Source organism: Anomalospiza imberbis, chromosome 4, assembly GCF_031753505.1.
Source record: "Anomalospiza imberbis isolate Cuckoo-Finch-1a 21T00152 chromosome 4, ASM3175350v1, whole genome shotgun sequence".
Classification (NCBI taxonomy): domain Eukaryota; kingdom Metazoa; phylum Chordata; class Aves; order Passeriformes; family Viduidae; genus Anomalospiza; species Anomalospiza imberbis.
This window is the reverse complement of record NC_089684.1, coordinates 11,210,282-11,231,570: the sequence shown is the minus strand read 5'-3', so window position 1 is coordinate 11,231,570 and position 21,289 is coordinate 11,210,282. Positions and strand designations below refer to the sequence as shown.

At 38.4% G+C, this 21,289-nt stretch overlaps 1 protein-coding gene and 1 long non-coding RNA gene across 2 annotated transcripts in view; one reads left to right on the top strand and one right to left on the bottom strand.

The window, feature by feature from the left end:
• The window catches only part of HPF1 (histone PARylation factor 1), a 51,388-nt gene extending 47,249 nt beyond the window's left edge, over positions 1–4,139 (bottom strand). Inside the window, exon 1 of the mRNA XM_068187114.1 lies at positions 4,127–4,139. The gene's annotated coding sequence lies outside the window, so the exon portion shown is untranslated. The remainder of the gene's footprint in view (positions 1–4,126) is intronic.
• LOC137472230 (uncharacterized) overlaps positions 1–21,289 on the top strand; it is a 107,542-nt gene that overhangs the window by 23,870 nt on the left and 62,383 nt on the right. The window lies entirely within an intron of this gene.

Below are 21,289 nucleotides of genomic sequence, written 5' to 3'. Positions count from 1 at the left end.
GTATCTTGTACTTTTATCTTTGCAGTTGTGTTGAATTCAGATAAGGATTTTTTAAATTCAGTTCTATTTGGACATTTGCAAATTATTCTGATCAGTAACAGTGAATTGTGACAGCACTTTGCTAAATTTTAGTAATACCAGATACGTCATCCATATCCTCAGGACAAGAAGCTGCAGTTTTAGAATATAACAAGATGAGCAGAACAAAATAGGCAGCTGTCCTTTTTATCAAAAAAGTTTCCACATTTTCATTAAATTTTGATGTATCTTTGGAAGCAAAGAGAATTATCAGAGCTGACTAACAGTCTGTATGAGAAAGTGGGATTTTACAGTGCTGATGATTCAGGAGGCCAGTCAGTATTGGCAAATATAATTGTGAAGGCTGCTTGATAGATGGAGAGAGCATAAGCTGTAACATTTTAATTGGACATTTTATTGAGGTGTGGTAGAAGATGGACACATAGAAGCAATTCTTCAGTTACCAATAGCTCAAATTGTGATTGAATAAAATTTCCATATCTTTCCAATAACTTTAATTCTCTACCAAACAGAAAGCTGTACAATGCCATTTTCATAAACAACTTTCTTAATGATGCACAAAGCTTAGCAATAACAGATATGGGTTACTGAATGAAGAACAGCAAACAATGCACCTAAAGGAAAAACAGAGATGCTTTATTTTGTTTTTAAACAGACTGTTTTTCACTGCAATAGTACAGTAACTGATGCTTGGAAAAATCATTTCAGTGAAAGTGTTGGCAATGAAGAACTGTAAGTTCTTCACACAGCTTTAGTGTATCTCCTAAGGTTTACAGTATAGTCTTGCATCCTTCACTGGAGCTGACTGGAGTTTTGTCTAAGTATAGAAAAGAACGTGGAACTTAATTGATACAGCCTAATGATTTATTAGTTCCTTTTTTGTTCACCCTTGGATTTCAGTTTTGTTAGTGGTATCGAGGCAATTACTCTAATCCTGATGTTTATAATGGGAGTTGACATGGAATTACTTCCCCAAATTTGATGGAAGTCTATCACTTTCCCAGATAGGGACTCCACATTACAGATATATAGTACAGTCCATAAACATGTTGCAAAGAAATAGTAATTTTGAGTACTGTCAGTTTGTATCTTAAATCACCAGCTTATCTAATTTGGCACATTTTCCTTAAATTGTCACTTTGGAGACTGAGATTTGAACTGATTTGTTACCAGATACAATAGTTCTTCTATCAGTTATAGAGAGAAGCACTTCATAATTCTGGGACCTTGTAGGAACCCTATCTCCATGCTGAGATGAGATTTTATTGCACACTCTCTCCTCTCTTTGTCAGTTTTCAGTGAAAGTGAACCCAGCTGTGTGGATTAGGCAGGCACCCCCAGGGTGACTGCTGAGGTTTCAGTCTGTAAAATCCACTTGGTTTATATACAGCCTGGGAGTGTTTGTTTTTAATTAAAGAAAGCTCCTGGCCATAGGAACTGTGAAGAAAGAAGCTTCCTCTGTGAATAAAAGCTTAAAAGCTTGTGAGTGTAAATGCCCTGACAGCGGATGGGCATTTAAAAAACTATCAAAAAATCTGCTAAGTTTGAGGTTGCATGATCCTTTTTTTTGATGGACTGGTAATATTTTCTTTTTCTACAGTTCTGTTTGGAAATATATTTTTACTTTTATTAAGGGTGTCTTTCTGTTTGCTATGGTAAACATTGCAGAGATGATGATGCTTGTCAAACAGATGAACGCCTTGTGTAATTTCATTGGCTTCCCTGGAGCTTTTCCCAGTGCTATTTCAGGAGAATCTCAAATGGTACAAAAATGCTTTCTCTGGTTGAAGCTCTTCTTGTTCTGAATACATGGAAATGATGACTGTAGCTTGGCCTTTAAGCCTTTGGCTGTTTGAAGAGCCAAGTTCCCTGCTCAGCTTCCTGGTGTGAGTCACTGGCATTAAGTCTAACAGCGATAAAGACACCTTATGTGTCACATGTGTCTCACAGCACTCAGCTTCAAAAACAGGTCTAGAATCAACTCTTCATCCTCTTCTGAGGGTGGTAAAGATGCTGAGCTCACAAATTGAAACACACACCTTTTTTAAAAGCAGACTGCACTTGAATGTCAAAAAATACTGTCTTTTAAATAAAACTGTTTTATAATTAAGAAGTTCAAGTTTATTCTATGAACCTCTTTTTTTTAATGAAGGGAACAAAGCATTTTTCCCTTTTTGCCTTTCCCCATTAGAATATTTTTCATGTTTTATTTTAAAACTAAACAATACCCAACTTCAATAGAATATATAGAATCATAGAATTGTTAAGGATGGAAAAGACCGCTAAAATTGTCCAGTCCAACTATTAACTTAGCGCCGTCACCTTCACCACTGAAGCATGTCCCTAAGTGCCGCAACCAGATGGTTTTTCATTCCTTCCACGAACAGTGATTCCCTGGCCAGCCTGTTTCAGTGCTTGACAGCCCATTCAGTGAGGAATCTTTTTTCTAATATCCAATCCAAACCTCCCATGGCACAACTTGAGACCATTTCCTTTTGTTCTATCATAGAACAACATACTTTGCTCTCCAAGACTTCTCACCTCCAACTCTCAACTCAGAACTGTTATATCTATCAGAGATAAATGGTTGATTTTCTTATTTTAATTTTTGAGATTTCCATTTCAGAACATTTTTATCAAACCATATTTATGTGTAACAGTAAGGAAGAATAGCCTTTCCAAGGTGGCAGAACTTCCTTGTTGGTTTCTCTAGAGAAAACTTGAATAAACTGGCTGATGTGGTTTTTTTTTCCTTCTTAGCTTCCAAGAAGGTAGATAATTTGGTACAGTTAGTTTCATAGATTTATGCCCACTATTTATCATATAGAGGGCAGGGAAAAAGTGGATCAAGAATCACATGGATTCTAGAGGTACAATCAATATTCATATCCTGCATCAAAGGACATCAAAGCACATTTGAATTGTGATACATGCACATAGATTGTAAAGTCACATATATTTCTGGGGGATAATTTTTTAAAAATAATATTTTAATTGGATTTGTAGTTTTGAAATTGGCTCAGTTTCTACCCAAATATTTACAGAGATGTAACAAAATTTTAATTGTGACTTTAAAAGTTTCACAGGTGACCTCTGATCAAAGTGATCTCTGAACAAGGGGATTAACTAGGCAAAAAGCTGAGAAATACTTTTCATTTCAGACCTCTGCTCTCCCCAGGCACTGTCTGTGTGAACCTCTTTAGAGAAGTATTGAAATTCAGCAGATACCTGTCATTAGTTTCACAGTCTCCTGCAGAGGTACTCTGTTCCTTTCTTTGCTTGTAATCAATTAGGATGCTGCTAAATGACAGGAAATTCAAGAAGTATGGTTGATGCTAATAATGAAATAAACTGCCTGTCAACTCTGAAAGCAACATATAAATAATTTTGACTGCTTCAGGGAAAAAAAAAAGCCCTACAGAAACCTCAGAGCACCCAAAATAAATATATTTTGTATATATAAAACCCAAGTGTATTGAAAAGCCAGTTTTGTGTTTTAGCTGGGGCTGACTGGACGCTTGAAAGGTGCAGCATTTCTCAAGATGACCAGGATCGTATCAAATTAAATTGAATTTCATTGCAGAACATGGTTTCAGGAGCTTATGGAAGCCTTTCATAATATTCTGCCACTAAATTGAATGACAACTTTGCTTTTATTCCCTTTTATATAATGAAAGAATTAATTTCACTCTGCTTACTGTCAAATCATTTCTATCAAGAAGAAGCATAGTCCCACAGGTAAAGTCCCAAAAAAGAAATATTTGGGGGAAGTATTTGGAATGAATGGGATTTCACCAAGACCAAAGTATTAAAAAAATTAGTATGAAGAAAGATGCAATTGTGAGATACTCTTTTACCATGTACTGTTTAAAATAAAACTAATTAAATCCAACAGCTTGTTCATTATAGACAGAGAATAGGACAGAAAGCTTTTAAAAAGTGTGAACAAAAATTCTTGGATCATTTTTTGTTCCTAGTGACTGGTGAAATCCACTTATATTGAGGATGGTCATGTTTGCCCTGGTGGGATGTCCTGGGAAGGAGTGAACCTTTTCTTTCTGCTCTTGTAGGCAGCCCCTGTGCTGACTCAGAAAGCTGTGCCATGTCAGAGATAGCTCAGCTCTGTGCAATACAATACTTAGCCAGAGGCCCACCTGGGCAACAGTCCCTTCATCAAGCACCCCACCCACCAGTGCCAGAGCTCTTTCCAGGGCACAGGTTTTTGGGTATTCATTTTACAGAGATTAGCGTACATTGCTCCACAGAGTAGGGTATTAGAATTATCTCTTCATTTTATTTCACTACCAGTCCTACTCTGTGATACTGCTAAGTCCCCAAGGACTCCTTTTTTATGTTTGAGTGCTTTGATAATTCAGGCTTTTGAAGGGCTCTTTGCAACGAGTGTGTCTCTGCTGAGTTGGGGACAAATGTAGGACCAGCCTTGGCCATCTCTGATTGCAGCACAATGAGGGGTTTCTAGCCTTTCTGAGAAAAAAGGATCATATGCAGAGTAAAAGATTGATAATTACAAAAGTGGCACATATGAAACTCTGTTCTTTCTAAGTTAGACCATCTCTAAGACCATCAAGTAATAGTTAATTTTTTTCAAGGAACTTTATCCTTAATTTTATCTGTATTTTATTTACTTGCATTTGAATCATTCCTATCCTCCCCTAAAAGTGCCTGCTTTTTCAGTGAGGTCAGAATTCCTCATCTTACAGCTCTATATATGAAGATGATATTAAAGTTAAGGCAGATGATAAAGGGCTAGGAAAAAGTGGTCCCACTGGAACAAATGTTTCTTCATCTGACCACCTCCACGTCTTCCATAGTGTTGTTTCTTATTATAAGGAAGTCAGGACGAGGGTGCTCAGTCTAAACACATTTTGGTGAGTCATTCTTTTCTCAGATGAGTTGGCCTTGCCCAGTTCTCCTCTCTGACTCACTGTAGCTGTAAATGGTGGGGCATGTATTTTTCAAAGGGCACATACTGAAACCTTCAGAACAAGTTCATCTGCTTTTACTACTAATTTCTCTATAAAGTACATTTTGTTCTCTTGTAAACTCTGATTCCTGGCATTGGCAAGTTCTTAAAGGCTGGACTGCAGTCCCAGAAATGTTAAAAGAGTACAAGTTTAAATAACTTAAATGACACTTTAACTTAAATAATACTTGCTTATAGAATTTTTTATGTGCATAAAAATAGATTTTACTGACTCAGTTAAAACTATGAACTTGGATATAGAGGAAAATCACATTCTTATCTGTGATTAAGCTAGAGGTGTGCGCTGTTAATGGTATTGCACCATCAGGATCTAATGAAAACTCTTTAATTTGATAGATTAATATTTTTTCAAACTTTTTCCATTCTAATTATACCATCATGTGAAATTGGGATAAACTTTTGCTGTCTTGATACAGGCAGAACATATTTTAATATCTGATATGCTTTCTGTGTGACAAAATGACACTTGTTTGTCCCTGGAAATGAGTGCCTCAGCTATAGGAGAAAATCTAGTAGATAAAGGCACTGAATTATATACATAATGTCAGGTCACATAGATCAGTATGTACCTTTTATGTTTTGCTATGACTATTCGCCTAGCAAAGGAACAAAACAAACCAGACTCTTCTTTTTCTGTGCTTTTAATTTAGGAACTCATAACTGCTCAGAAATTTTTCCTTTGGGGTGATGTACCCTACCCTTACTCTAAACTCATGAGTGCTTTCTAATGAGTAAATTCAACAACAAGAAAAAAACACAAAAAACAAAAGCAATAGCTATTATTTTAATCATAAGAGAAAATGTTACAAGCCTTGGAAGAAAAGGAATGGTATGTTTGTTACCTTTCACACATAAAGCCTGTTCTGAGGACATTTTTAGACATAATATTAGGCAGGCAAAGTCTGACTTGCAAATGGAGCATTAGGATCCAGACTTTGTTGCTTGGACCTAACTCCAGTTCATAAAAGAATTGCATTATCATGTTAGTAGTATGTTGTAACTGGCTTTCCATGACACTTTTCATGGATAGATCATATTTTTCCTTTTTTGTGGATGATGGCTTCAAAAGTGGAGGATTTTAGTCTATTCACCAGACCAATTACAAGGCTGAGGTTTTCTGAATTCCAATTCAGTGCTTTTCAGTATTCCACTCTGCTAGAACTGTGGCATTCCAACTGAGTGCTTGTGTATTCAGGTAGCATTGGAAAAGTCTGAATTGGTCATGAAGTAGAAATTTACACTTTATCAGCTGGTAAAGTGTTGCCTTTGTTCCTGAACAAGGTTAGCATGTACTTGTAATCACAGCCACCGAATCTGAAGTGTGAAGCACAATATGCCATAGAGGTTGAGCACATAGGCAAATCAGACATTTCTGAGGGGCGCAGAACAGGGAAACAGATTGTTTTCTTAGATTTTGCATGGCCACCCGCCTTAAACCACACCAAGAAGTTTCTAAAGTTAGTTGATAAAATTTGCAGGAAAGAACTGCTAATCATTGCTTGCCCTCAGCAGAATGACACATGCTGTTGCAAAACAAAATTCAGACTGTGCCTAATACCACAAAGTTTGCAATAAGGAAGCAGCTGTTTTTATTTTAAGCAATTTCCGTCATGATATATGAGTAAAAGATAGAATATTAGTAAAGAAAAAGACAACATGGTCATCAGGTCTGAGGTTCTACATGCTACAGCTGAAGATCTTTACATAGTTTCTGCACTGACTGCCATATTTCTCTTTGAAAATGTGTGTATCTCTTTAGAAATATATCAGAGGTTGATCTGGGATTTCTAGGAATGTAAGCCTGAAAACATTCTTCCAAAATATGATTTGAAGTTTCAGTATATGTCCCTTAAAATTATTGCTGCAATACATACAGTGAAGCTATAAACAAATTAGTATTTTCCCCAGAAAAATTCAGTAAGAATCAGAGAAAACTCCCTACAACATGTTGTGAAAGATCTTGATTCAGACTAGCAGCATTTAACATAGTATTTAGTGTAACCATTTTATTCTGTCAATCTCATCCCACAACAGAGGTCAGCTATATTTTGCTGGAGTTCTTGTTTTATTGTTATGAATTTATAGCTTAGCTAAAAAATTAAAAAGTATGAAATCTATATCTATCTACAAAAGCTATTATTATTATTATTATTATTATTATTATTATTCATTATGTGTATATACCACCTCTTATTTGTGATTTTCAGAGAATTATACAACAGTAGGTATTTTTATTAGAGCTGATTGGCAAGACGTCAGGGATAATATTGATTTTGGAAGTCTTTAAAAGGTTAGTTTTGTCTTTGTTAATTTTGAAAAAAAAAAAGAGTTTTGACACATTTAGAATAATAAGTTTTGTTGAATTTTTGTGTTGTTGTTTGGAATCATATATCTATTTCAATTTCTTTCTTATCTTCTATTAAAAAACCCCAAGAGTAAAAATGATGGAGCAGAAATGTGGGGATTATTCTCTTTAAATAAAATTGTCCTGTGTAGAATTTTGAAAATGTTGAAGGCCTTCTTCCCAACTTGAAATTTCACCATATTTTGCTAGGCAAAGTTCTGTTTTCCATCCAGGTCTAGTCTTTATTACACACTTGCAATTGCTGTCTTCTTCCAATAGCTGCCAAGCAAGGAAACTTTGGAAAGGATCTGCCCAGCATGACAACACATGCTGGTAATGCAGGACACTCCTTGACCCCACAGCCACTTCCCTGTGTGCCAGATTTGGCTATGGAGGTCAGGTCTGCTTAACCCATATTCTCTTCTAGTGCACACACCTCCTATTTCTCAAAAGCTGACATCAAAGACCTGGAGGTGTGGCTGTTCACCCATCAACCTGTCAGTGTCTGTCACAAATCAGTAACATGAAATTATCTCTTTCTCAAAAGGCAGCCAGCAGGTATTAACACCTGCAAATTACTAGGCAAAGCCACAGACTCTTTTTAATAAATACCAAGCAGTCATCAAACTGCTCTGAGGTTGTTGGGCTAATTTTTTGAGGTAAGAATAATGTATATTGTACTGTATAAATGACAGATACACTATTATAAATAGTGTTTTCTTCTATACCGTGTATAGGGTGTATATGTAATGAATGCGTGTATTCTGTACAAAAGTATATGCATCCCAAAACAGAGGAAATCAGGCAAGAACACCAGGAGTTCTGTGTGTATGAACAGGGAGCTCCTGGACAAACTCAAACACAAAAAGAAACCTTGCAGAGCAGGAAAGCAAGAACAGGCAGCCTGGGAGGAGCACAGGGAGATTGTCTGAGCAGCCAGGGATAAGATTAGGAAAAATAAAATCCTGAGCAGGGTCCTTCAGGGGTCAGTATTGGGACTGACACTGTTTAACATCCTTGTTGGTGACATGGACTGTGAGATTGAGCACACCCTCAGCAAGTTTGCTGATGCCACCAAGCTATGTGCTGCAGTTGACATGCTGGAGGGAAGGGATGCTATCCAGAGGAACCTTGACAGGCTTGAGAAACAGATCCATGCAAACCTCAGGAAGTTCAATGAGGCCAAATGCAAGGTCCTGCATTTGGGTTGGGGCAATCCCAAGCACAAGTACAGGCTGGATGGAGAATGGATTTAGAGCAGCCCTGAGGAGAAGGACTTGAGGGTGTTGATGGATGAGAGGCTGGACATAAGCCAGCAAATGTGCACTTACAGCCCAAAAGGCCAACTCTATCCTGGGCTGCATCCAAAGCAGTGCCACCAGTAGGGTGAGGGAGGGGATTCTACCCCTCTGCTCTGCTCTTGTGAGACCCCACCTGCAGTGTTGAGCCCAGAGGTCCCCAACATAAGAAGAATGTGGACCTCTTGGAATGAGTCCAGAAAACATCCATGAAGATGATCAGAGGGCTGGAGCACCTCTCCTGTGAAGACAGGCTGAGAGAACCAGGGTTGTTCAGCCTAGAGAAGAGACGCAGCCTTCCAGTATCTAAAGGGGACCTACAGCAGAGCTGGAGAGGGTATGTAGTCATAGGACAAGGGAAATGTCTTTAAACTGACAGAGGGTAGGTTTAGATATTAGGAAGAAATGGTTTAGATATTAGGAAGAAATTCTTTACTGTAAGAGAGGTGAGGCACTTCTCCCTGAACAGGTTGCCCAGAGAAGTTGTGTCAGTCCCATCCTTGGTAATGTTGAAGGCCAGGTTGGACAGGGCTTTGAGCAACCTGGCCTAGTGAAAGGTGTCCCTACTCATCATGGCAGGGAATTGGAACTAAAGGATATTTAAGGACCCTTCTAACTGAAACCATTCTGTGAGTCCACGATTCTATGAAAAGTATTTTGTGTTGGTAAACAGTCAAAGAAAGAATGTCAGCACCTCTGAACGACATGCAGGAGACTGGGCCTCAGTCCTCCCTTCTGCCATGTATGTTCCATATCTCCCTGGGGACATGTAAAATGTAACCCTATCCCTATGTATGCCAGTAACATAACATTGCTGCCATTTACCAGTGGAACATCATAATCTTGTGCCTCAAGTGCACAATGTGAAATGGGTGTTCTGAGTTTTCCTTTTCCCTGCCAATTTTCTTGTCTTGTCTGTTTAGCCCTTAAGTTCGTTGCTTTCTGAAACAAAGATGATGTTTTAATATGTGAATGTTTGTACTGCACAGCAGGGATATGCATCTGAGTTGGAGCTGAAGAAATAAATGGTGTAATATAAATAAAATCCAGCATCAGCTGATGCATCAAAGGCAGATAAATAAAATGAACAAAAGACAAACATGTATGTTTGGAAACAGTGCCTTAGATCAACCTTTTGCTGTAGACTTGGGATGGTTTTTTGTGATACAGAACCATTTCTTTATTACCTTTTGAAGTGGGCAATGAGTTTTCAGCTTGGTTTCTGTACTGTTCAGAGATTAATGAGGGATTCCACCCTTGCATGAATATTTTTACTTTGTTGGGTTAAACTTATGTTTGACTGATCAGTTCAACTGACCAAACTAAATCAGCTTGTCTGAGAAGACACTCATAGCAAAACATCTTTATATGATTTCTTTCATAAAAGTTTAATGCACTGTATAATTAGAAAAGGTTGAGTGCTTCCATTAATTCTGCAGTGTTTTCACACTCGTTTATTCTGATAAGTCCAATATTTTGCTGACAGGATTAATATAGGCTCAGTTAAAGGTGTTTGCAAATACATATTTATCATTGTACCCCAAAAGCAACATCCCACAAGAAGGGAAACAGAGAAGGAGTTTTCATGAGGTTCAGATGATATTTGCTGTCCTCTCAGAGCTTTAGGGATGATGGAGCACTCTGTGGGAACATTAAAATCTGGGAATCCCAGTTATGTGGTTAATGGAGTTGAGTGATGTGCAGATCAGTAAGATATCCCCAAGGAATTGGTGCTTCCCTGTTTCTGCTGCAGATCTCTTCCCCTAAGAGCACAGCCTGGGCAGAAGCCATGATGTTGCCATAGTTGTACAGCAGCAGCAGAAGGACAAAATTTGTAAGAGTTAATCCTACTTGAAGCATCGTTAATTCCTAATGAGGGTTGTGGAGAATAATATTGCAGATCCTCTCCTGCTTGACATTCCATGCAGTCTAATCCCTCAGTGTATTTATAATAGTAGTGATGGAAAACTATGCTTTTTTTTGTCTTCTACTTTACTCTGTTTATCTATTTTTATTGAAATATTGGCTAAAATTAGGCTTTCACAGGAATTTTCAAAATTATTTATCCTTAGTATTATGACCTCAGGATCCTGAATATTATGTATATTTCTCATGCATTTTGTGATTATAAAAGTTCCCAATAAATGCTTGAGAGTAAATTCTTACTGAAATAATTTTAATACAGTTTTCAAACAGCACTGTTATGTTCAGAAAAAAAGCTAATGTGGAGCAAATCAGTCTGAAAATGTGTCTGACTTACAACACTCCCACCTACCTTTTTATTGCCAATTTCAACGCAAGATTTCACTAGAATGCATACTTTTCCCTATTTTAGTACACAAAAATACATGATATCTTTAACACAGATACCTTTGATCATCTCAGGGAGGTGATTTAATAGTCTCTGTTGGGGGGCCTCATAATGTGTGTGTGTGTGTGAATTCTTGACTCTTCTGAACACAAGACAACAGAAGAATTTTACCTTTCCTTAAAATGCTTCAGAGTCCTTGGCAAAATAACACTTCAGTGATTCCTGAGCTGCTAAATTGGGTGCTGCAGCAGTTCCTGGCAAGGTCAGTGTGTCACACTGCAGTGTGTGGTAGGTAATGGAAGGCAGCTCCTGCAGTGTGTCTCCTCCTTCCTTAGAACTATTCCCCTCTTCTGTGCTTGTACATGGGGATGGGGGTGTGTGCCTGCACTTGCATGGAGAGCTTTTCCTCCTTAGATTCAGTTAGTTCAGCACTGGACTATGAATATGTGGAAGTTAAAAGGCTTCATCCTTTAATAAAAATTCTTAATAAGCAGCCTCTAAACATGTGGTCAAATTGTTTCTGTGCTCCTTAGTGTTTTCAAAGATGCCTGTCCTGCTCTCTCTCCTATGTTACTCTGTGCACATACAGAGGGACAAAAGTTATGCAATTGAAGTTATCTTTCTTTAAAAATATTTCCTATTTTTGCCAGAAATAATAACTATATTATGATATCGCTGCAACAATATAATCCTGTTCCTTAGACATGCACCCAGATTTTCTGAAGGGCCAGGGGAAGAAGGAGAAAGGCAAAATAGTCAATTGTCTTCCTAAGGAAAAAAGTTAGCAACATTAGCTAGAAGAAGCAGAATATTAACCCACAGCCAGAGGTCCCAACAGCTAGTTTCTGTGGATCAGGTTTGGGAGCTTATTCCAGTGCTTTCCATTTCCTGCAGAGCATCCAGCATGTAGGCTATAATAATCTCTGCCATGATGCCACTGATATTCTTCAGGGATCTCAGGAATGGATTTGGCTCCATTGCTTGTTGGCCTTTTGTACTCTGTCAAAAAGATTTTTTCCATTGTCCGTTTACGAAAACAGTTGTGTCTTTCTGTAGACAGCTGTACTGGGTCCAAAGGAGTGGCAACAGATGCCTCATCATCCACTCCAATTAAAGAATTTTTATAGCAAGGAAATCCTGCCATGTGCCTGAGTCACCAAGCTAACATAAGAGACAAGAATCTTTTTCCCATTGCATACTGAATTAATATGTCCTGATATAATTAAAATTTTATCACTTTTTCTGTTATTAAGGATGTGGAAAATTTTTGTAAACCTAATTTTTTTGTAAGACTTTGGGTTCCTAGTTGCACGGTAATGGGTGTCTTTTACTGAAATTTTGGATAGAACTTGGACATACAAATACTCTTGTGCTTTTTCAACAATTTATCTGAAGTAAATTTTTTTGCCACAGGTTCCAGAGGTTTGCTACTTTTTGATTTTGTTTGCTTCACCATGGTCTTCACTGTGGGCTGTAGAGGAATCTGGGCTCAGGCACCTGGAGCACTTCCTCCCCCTCCTTCTTCACTGACCTGGGTGTTTGCAGAGTTGTTCTTCTCAAATATTCTCACTCTACTCTTCTCTTTCTGGAAGATTACTGCACCACAACCTTTGTTTTGATTTCTTCTTAAATATGCTATCACAGAGACATTACCACCGTTTCCAGTTGGCCCAGTTTTGGCCAGAGGCATGTCTGTGGAACCACTATGGACTGGCTCTTCCAGACATGGTGGAAGCTTCCAGCAACTTTTCACAGAAGCCACCTCTGTTCCCCCCATTCAACCCCTCATTACCAAAAATGAGGCCATGCTAACCCAATTAAAAAAAAAAATTGGAAAGGAACACAAAGTAAAATAAAAAACCCTAAATTCTTAAAGCTCTGTTTACCATGATTGTCAAGAAAAACTTAAAAATATGTCCCATGCTTGGTTATAAAATGCTATTCAAGAATGGCTATTTCTGAGTAACTCCATATGTAGGTATCCCTGTTCTATATTTAGAACGACTCTCATTTTTGGCTTAACTCCTTTCCAAAGTGCATTAAGTTGAGTAAGAGCATATCCATTTGGTAAAGTAAAATCAGCCTCCTGAAAAATGCCTTCCTGTCTTAGTGTAATAAGTTTACTGGATGTTTGAAGATGGGAAAGATCATACCAAGCCCACTGTGAACCCCAAGTGGTGACATTATTTTCATGGTTGCCCTGTCGAGCTAGTAATGAAATACATAGTTATTTTTTATAATAAAAATCTACAAATATTTGCATGGACCATAAAGTTCATTTGAGAAATGCTTTAAACTAAACCATATAGTGAGTCATCAACAGGGAAAAGGAAAAATTCTACCCCTTGCTGATAGAAGGGGCTGTATGGTGGGTTGACCCTACCTGGATGCCAGATACCCATCAAAATGGCTGTGTCACTCCCCTCCTCAGCTGAACAGGGAAGAGAAAATATGATGAAAGTTTCCTGGGTTGAGATAAGGAAAGGGAGAGATCTCAGCAACTACTGTCTGGGTCTCAGATGGTAGACTGAGCAGACTCAGGGGAAATTAATTTACTTTATTGGCAATCAAATCATAGTAGAGTAATACGAAATAAAGCCAAATCTTCAAAAACCTCGCTGCCACTCATTCTTGCATCCGAGGCTCAGCTTCACTTCCAATTTTCTCTACCTCCACCCTACTAGCAGTGCAGATGGAGGGGGAGTGGGGATTGTTGTCAGCTCATCACACATTGTCTCTGCTACTCCTGCCAGGAGCCAACAGTCTCTCCACGGCATCACAGCCTCTTCTGGACATCTGCCTGCTCCAGCATGGGGTCCTCCATGGGCTACAGCAGCAGAGCTGCCTCACCATGGGCTGCACCATGGGCTGCAAGAGAACCTCTGCTCTGGCACGTGGACCACCTCCTCCCTCTCCTTTTCCCCTGACCTCAATGTCTGCAGGGCTGTTGCCCTCACATATTCTCTGTCCCCTCTCTGGTTAAAATTGCACAGTAACTTTCTCCCTTAAATTTGCTGTCTCACAGGCACTACTGCCATCACCAATGGGCTTGACTCTGGCCAGCAGCGAGCCCATCTTGGAGTTGGCTAGCCTTGGCTCCATGGGACACAGGAGACATTTCTAGCAGCTTCATGCAGAAAGCCATCCCTGTACCCCCCTGCTATCAAAATCTTGCCCTGTAACCCAATACATGCTGTTAGGTAAAGGCCATCAAGCAAAGAACATGATACCTTGTCTAGCAAGCAGGTCTTTTTCCACTCCAAGGGAGTCAAACAGTGCTTATTTTAACAAAGAGGAAATGGTCAACTGATAAGGTGGAAAAATATGACTTAGGATGACTGGCTGGATTTTATATGGGAGGTGGCTTATAGAGGCTATCATTCTCCAGCATGATAAGATACTTTTTAATGATTGTTACCTGAGATGTCTGTGTCTCTAAACAAGGGAACCATTTGCAAGAAAAATCTGCAAACTATTCAACTGTACAATGACAAAAGAGGTGTAGGTAGAAAGATGCTTTTATGTGCATCTTTAACTTGCTTTGTGCTAAGAGTGATTCTGAAGTAGCTGTGTAATAAGGAGACATTCCACACTCAGAACTGTGGTACCTCTAAAGCCATCACACCTATACGCCTGGGCATCAGAGACATTGGAGCAAGTGCCTGTGTGTTTTGCAGTGTATCCAAAGGGCAGCAGGTTTAGAGCATGGATTATTGGTGTCTAGAGAAGAAGGGTTTTCTGGTGATGGGTTAGAGTTAATGGCAGAACTCAATGACAATCAGAAAAATACTGGAGAGCATTTTAGACCCTGGCTGGCCCAAGGGGAGTTCACTACAGTCAGCAACTGCTGTCAGCTGGCACAAACTGCAATTTCAGCACCTCTGGTTTGCCAGAGCTGTAAAAAATATAAGTATCACAAGGCACAAAATACAGACTCCACACCCCAGTATGCAGGCCTCACAAGCGTAGTTGTAGGGAAACACTTAACCTCCAATACACACAACAGTGGTATGTAAAGCACAGGGAGACATTCAGTCAACCTCAGTGACTTTATCAAGTCTTTGGAGACTCTGTAGTGGTTTTCATGGGTTGAAGCAATTTTCTGCTGAAGTGTTGAAAATAATCAGTGGAACTTTTGAGGAAAAACCACAGTGATAAAACTGAAAAACAGTGACCCTTAAATTGTGGGACTCTGTACTTCCTCTTAATGCATGAAACAGAGAAGAAGTAAACATTGCTTAGAAGTGAGGATTTTCATACAGAAGGAGATTTTATTTTTGTATCAGTTTGTTCCTCTTTAGCATATTTGAATTGTTTACCTTTTGCTACTTTCTTTCTGTTGCCTGGAAACATTTAGTAAGTTGTTAGTGCCAAAGCATTAGCTGATTTAAGATTCAACTCGAATGAGCTCTAACACAAAAGCTTATCATCTGTGTTTTCAAAATATCCCAGCAATATCGAATTAAAGGGCTTTTTGAGCAAATAGAAATTAATTTTATTAGGATAACAGTATTGAATGTACTTTTACAGTAATATCAACTTCTTGGTTTTGACCTTGTATGCCTTGCTGAACCAAAATTTCTCACCAAAACCATTATCCCTTTCTCTGAGAACCAGACTGATGGTGTTGCATGCATTACAAGTCAACTAATGCAATACAACTATTTTTTAAATTGGTATTTCAACTTTCAAATTTCTTTCCTGATTATTTCTCAGAAAGCTGAGAAATCTGCTATGTGATGCCAGCATTTTGACTTTGCAAGGTTGTAAATACCTCCTTGAGTTATGCTGTTAACTCCCATTAGGGTTTATGAAAGTGTTTGACCAGCACTGGTATTTCTGCTACAGTTATACTATAAGAAGTATAGCAGGCCATGGTGCACCTTCACACTGAAATCATCCAGAGTGAACTTTCACCATGTTGGGCACATCTGCAGAGTTCACATCTGGCATTCTAGAGTAAATATTGCAGCAGCACTTATAAATACCTGGTTCAACATGTGGGAATCTCCAAGAGGTATTCCTAAGCCAAAAGCATGATAACTGAAATGACTTGAGTATATGAAATTATTTACAGGAGAATTCATGTTAGTGATCAGTATCAGTTAATACCTGACTGTAAAAGTTTATTTTACTTAGGAGACTGTTTGAAACATATTGCTATCTCACCTCAAAATATACACCACTTCTAATAGGTGAAAGAATATTTAAAGGTTCACAATATCACAGAACCCACACTATTTAGTTTTTAAGTAGTTTTGTTTTAGAATATTTAGTGCTTAATGTCCCAACTATATTGTAACTCATAAACCTTCACTATTTCTTCTCTAATGGTATTTCCCTAACTAAATGAGCTACCAGAATGAGCTTCCCAAAGTTCAAGTTGAACAAGCAGGATATCCAACAGTTTTTCTGATACATGTTAATTGGTTGAGATGGAAAGCAGTGCTGAGAACTGTCTGACACCTCATTTTAAATGCAGTTGCATGTGTATTTCATGTCTCAGCTCATCTGAGACCCCACTCCCCTCCATTCTGAGCATGATTATATACATAGACTGTACCTTGTTTTGAATTTACAGGAAAATCTTGGAAAAAACAGAAGGGCCACATGCAGTAATGGGGAACAAAGAGGCAATAGCAGGGAAAAGATTGATGGCAAATATTGGGAAAGAGCCTGCATCCTGCACAATGGTACTATTCATATATATAAATCACGTGCTCATGTGTTTTTCTGGATCTGGGCCTAACTGCACAACTGGATTTCTTTTAAACCCCAAGTAAGTGCAGGAAAAAGCAGAATACAAGCATAGATTTTTTTTTGGTGGAGGGTGTAGCTCAGGCCCACATAGAGAAAGTCATGGACTGTAAAGGAAAGCTGCAAAAGACATGAAAAAGAGAAGAGAGAAGAATGTCACTTTGCACAGTAGTAATTTAGTGTTAGTATTTAAAACTGAATATGCGTATTTGGTGAGTTTAAAGGTTCGTTTCCCACCTTCTGTTAATCTTTGGTTGTATTTTAAGAGAGGGGGACTGGATGTGGACTAAAGACCTTCTGAGGTAAAGACCAAGGCTATGCTTTGGTCTCTGAGAAGGATGCCTACTGTTTCAGTGCACAGTAAGGTTTCGAAAGCTTTTGTAAGAGTGCATTAAGAAACCCTGACTTGGTATTGGATGGTGACTGCGAAAGATATCAAGGATGTGGGCTGTGGTAACATATTACTGAATATCCTAAGTGCTGTGCAGTGCAGAGCTGAAGTGCACATGGGTCACAGCAGATTCCCTTCGGATCTGAACAGTGTTAATATGCAGAAGGCAGAATACAGCCTGTTCATCTGCTGGATCAGAGATCCTGCTACCTTGCTTAATCTGTTCTTTTGTCAGATAGCCAGCTGGCAGTCTAAACTCTGAACCATATATATTCTTATATAATAAAGATATGAGAGGTGTGGAAATAAAACTGCAGCTTGGTCAGCTTAATTTTGAAGCAGGTCATTCAAGTGGAAAATCAATGGCTATTCTACAGCCTGTGTGTTTTCCTGTACACCGATATGCACAGAAATAGCAAAAGTTTGTATTAATTGATGATGATATATGAACGTCGTCTAAAGATGTGGTGAAATGGGAAGATAATTGGATTAATGAGTAAAATACAGAATTTAAGCCCTAAGATCTAACAGATGTGACATGGTGCGTTATCTAATGAGTGTAAGTGGAATCTCTCATGAGACTGGAGAACATGGTACTTTGTACTACATAATCTTCCATTCCCACCCCAACCACACAGCTATATACATAAGTCATTCCTGACAAAAATCAATGATCTTAGTTTTTCTGACAGCTTCTGTTCACTGTTCCAAGGAACTGTTTTTTATCTTTTCTCAAGAGGGTATTTAGAATTTAAGCTCCCTCTCTCTACTTGTTTATGTACAGTGCTGTTCGTCTGCCAAATGATTATGGTGCCAAGTTCCAGCTTGGCATTTGTGGAACATTTTCCTTTCAGCCCCTTGAGAATGCATGCTTTAGCCTTTCCAAAGCCAGCAAATTGTCAACACTTATGAAGTGGCATGGCCCAGGCTGAAGTGGACAGAAAAGTTATCAGCATCTGTCTCATTTTTTTGTGGCTACAACATGACACAAACTACAGAGTTATTGATGATAGCCTTTGAAAGAAAAAATATGAGGGGTGACTTCTCTTTTTATGATTCTGTATTTCAATAAAATTTCTCTAATTGCATGGGTAGAGCAATAAAGTTTTGTAGTACATATTATATCCTATAGCATACTGTTACAAGAAAAGAAAAAGTGTGCATCAGCAGGCCAAGATTGTGTAATTTGCTCCAGTAAAATTGGCTTTTTACAATCCATTATACGGTAACTCAATATAAAGTCAACAGACCTCATTTACAAAATGGGAATCCTTACTGTAGTCACTTTCCAAACAAGGTACCTGATCAAAAGCATTTGCTATCAATTCTGCTAACTGACAGCTTCTTAAAACCCTTTATTGTGTTACCTGGAGGCAAGCTGAGGACAACCACCATCACTGAGAAAATATTGATTTTTCCAGGATATCCTGTCTTTGTTCCGCAAATAGTGAACAGATACAGAATGGAGCTTATGTCATGGTGAGAAGAAAATGTTGTGATTAAGTCTGGAATCTGTGTTCTCTTAACCTTTCAGGACTCAATTTTTACAGGTTAAAAGAAAAAATACAGAACACTGTTAAAACACAGCAATAGGTCATGTTGTACTTTGTTAGTCTGGCCAGCATTCTTCCATTACATGAAACAGAGTGAAAATTTAACAGGGTAGAAATCCATTTAGATTTAAGTAAAATGTGCCACTTTGAGCTTACTAGCATAAGTAAGATATGCTGTTTAGTCTAGTAACTCTGCAGCACTAGTAGAACTACCCCAACTGAAGAGAAAGAATGTGAATTTCCAAGCTGAAGAAATCAGAGATAAGAGAAGCTCCTCGAACCTTGAAGCAGACAGGGCAGGGTGACCCAGGAGTTCTTTCTGTACTTTCTGATAAAAAACTAGCTACAAGTGTAACTAGCTGTAAGTGTAATGCAAAATCAACAAAATGAATATACATGAACCTATTGTAAAATTCTATGCATATATAAACTAGTGAAGAAAAATAAAAAGAGATCAGGAGTTCTCAGGGGCACGCATGTCCTTTAAAAGAAAACAATCCCCACATGTGTCCAGCGCTGTAATAAACATACCATCCCTACAAATCTTTATAAGAATTGTAAAGTTTTAATTTTTTGTCCACATTTCATACTGAATGAGAAGATGAATAAACACACAGGGCTTAACCAGACAGAGGCTTTAAATCTATTAATTCATCTTTATGTGCCTAGCTTGTGCACATCCTCCTTTGAAACAAAATAGTCAGTCTGTTAGATCTCTGAGGACCAGCTTTTTACATGTGTGCTGGCAAGTGAATCTCATGCCTTCTTGTTAATTAGTAATAGTGAGAGACAGGGCAAGAAGAACCACAGCAAACATCTATTAGGATTAGACAACCTTGTAGCTGCTCAATAAGAAGTGAAAACTGGTTGGTCAGAGATAGAATAGGTAGGACAAGGAGCTGTTGCTGAGCTGCCAAAGTATGACATACTTCTTTAGAGTAGAGGATAGGGCCAGGGAGTTGATTTTGCTGGAGGTGTTTTCCAGTAATAAGCGTGAGATGGTCATCTTAATTCCATGTCTATTGGACTGTCCTAGGCTGCCTCCAGATCACTCACTCCCACCCACCTGTTCTTGTCTGCACCAAGTTTGTCCAGATGCACAGCATCACAGTCCTTTTCAACTTGAATGCTGGCAGGCCTCTGGGAGAGTCTTTATCTGGTGCAGTAAAAAAGTAAGCTCACACCTGCCAGTACAGCTCTTTCCTCATGCATTCACAGGGTCTTCAGCAGTTGCCTCACTGAAGAGCCCATGTTTAGTCCCTCTTGAAAAACAACTACAGTGTAGTTCTACAGCAAAAAAAGAAGGTGTGGGTATTTTGATCACAACATCAAGCCAGAAGGAAAGAATAGGGTTCTCATGCAAGGGTCTGGTTCTGCCATCACAGCACAAAGTCTTTGGTCATGCTCCCAGTGCCCATCTCTAGTCAGGAAAAAGGGTTGAGCTTCAGATGCAGCACAATCACCTGGGCTGTCTGGGAATTCCATCTTGGAACACTGTCCATAGTCTCCTGGATGCTGCTAATTTACATGATCTACGACATTTGCCTCCTGTGTCCTGAAACTGTCTGCAGTCTTTTTAGAAATACCAGATTTAGAGAGGCCCTATCCAATGAATAAGACAAACCAATGAAGGTAGTGGATAATGATGTAGGGATGATCAAAATGTGCTATTCCATCCATGATGGGAAAAGAAATGTTTTAAGGCAGAGGTGTATCATATATGACTTTTTTCAAATGAACATACAAAAGAACCTAACATGCCTATAGACTCACAAATGAATGATGACATTTATTTCACTTGCGTCTTGGGAATTATGGATTTACCTGTTCTCTTGGTGGCATTCGTCAAAAAATCTGCTGCAGTCTTTTGATTAGTTTATCCTGCACCAACTTGGGAATTTTTTATGTCTGTATAATTAAAATTGAATTATACAAATAGGTATAGTGATAGGTGATACAGATAGGTGAGCGATCCTGCCCAAAACAGGCAACTGAAAAAAAACACTAGAATCCTCTAATTTATTTTAAAATGTGAGGAATTGTAGGGTAAATGAAACAAAATCCAAGCAGTAGAACAAAACACAAAATAAGGTTTTGGACTGGGAAAATGGAACAAAAAGATAAATCTTCAATGGAATATTGATTTCTTTTCGGATCTCACAAAAGGAGATCACACAGGGTAGAGAATATTTAACCATGAAGACAGCAGAAAAGAAATGCACTTCCACTAAAGCCATAAAGAAGCTGCAGTCACCTAGGCAGAACCATAAAAAACACTGAAAATATCTTCTCTGATAAAAGGCATTCTAAGAGAAGGACTGGGAAATATGTTTCATAGTTTTGTGATAATTTATTTCAATAATGGGAATGAAAATGTCATTGTTCTTAGGAATCTCTTTTTTCTTCACTTGAGTATGTTTATGGTAAAACAAGTTAGAGTTTAATATACTTTGAAGATAAATCACCTCTGGATGTTTTCAGAGCAAAAAAAATTTCCATCTTAATCTTCTTAAAGTTCTCTCTATATTTTTTACTGCTTTTTCCTGAGGCTGTTTACTCTGCACATATTAGAGAGAAGGATATCAAAGCAT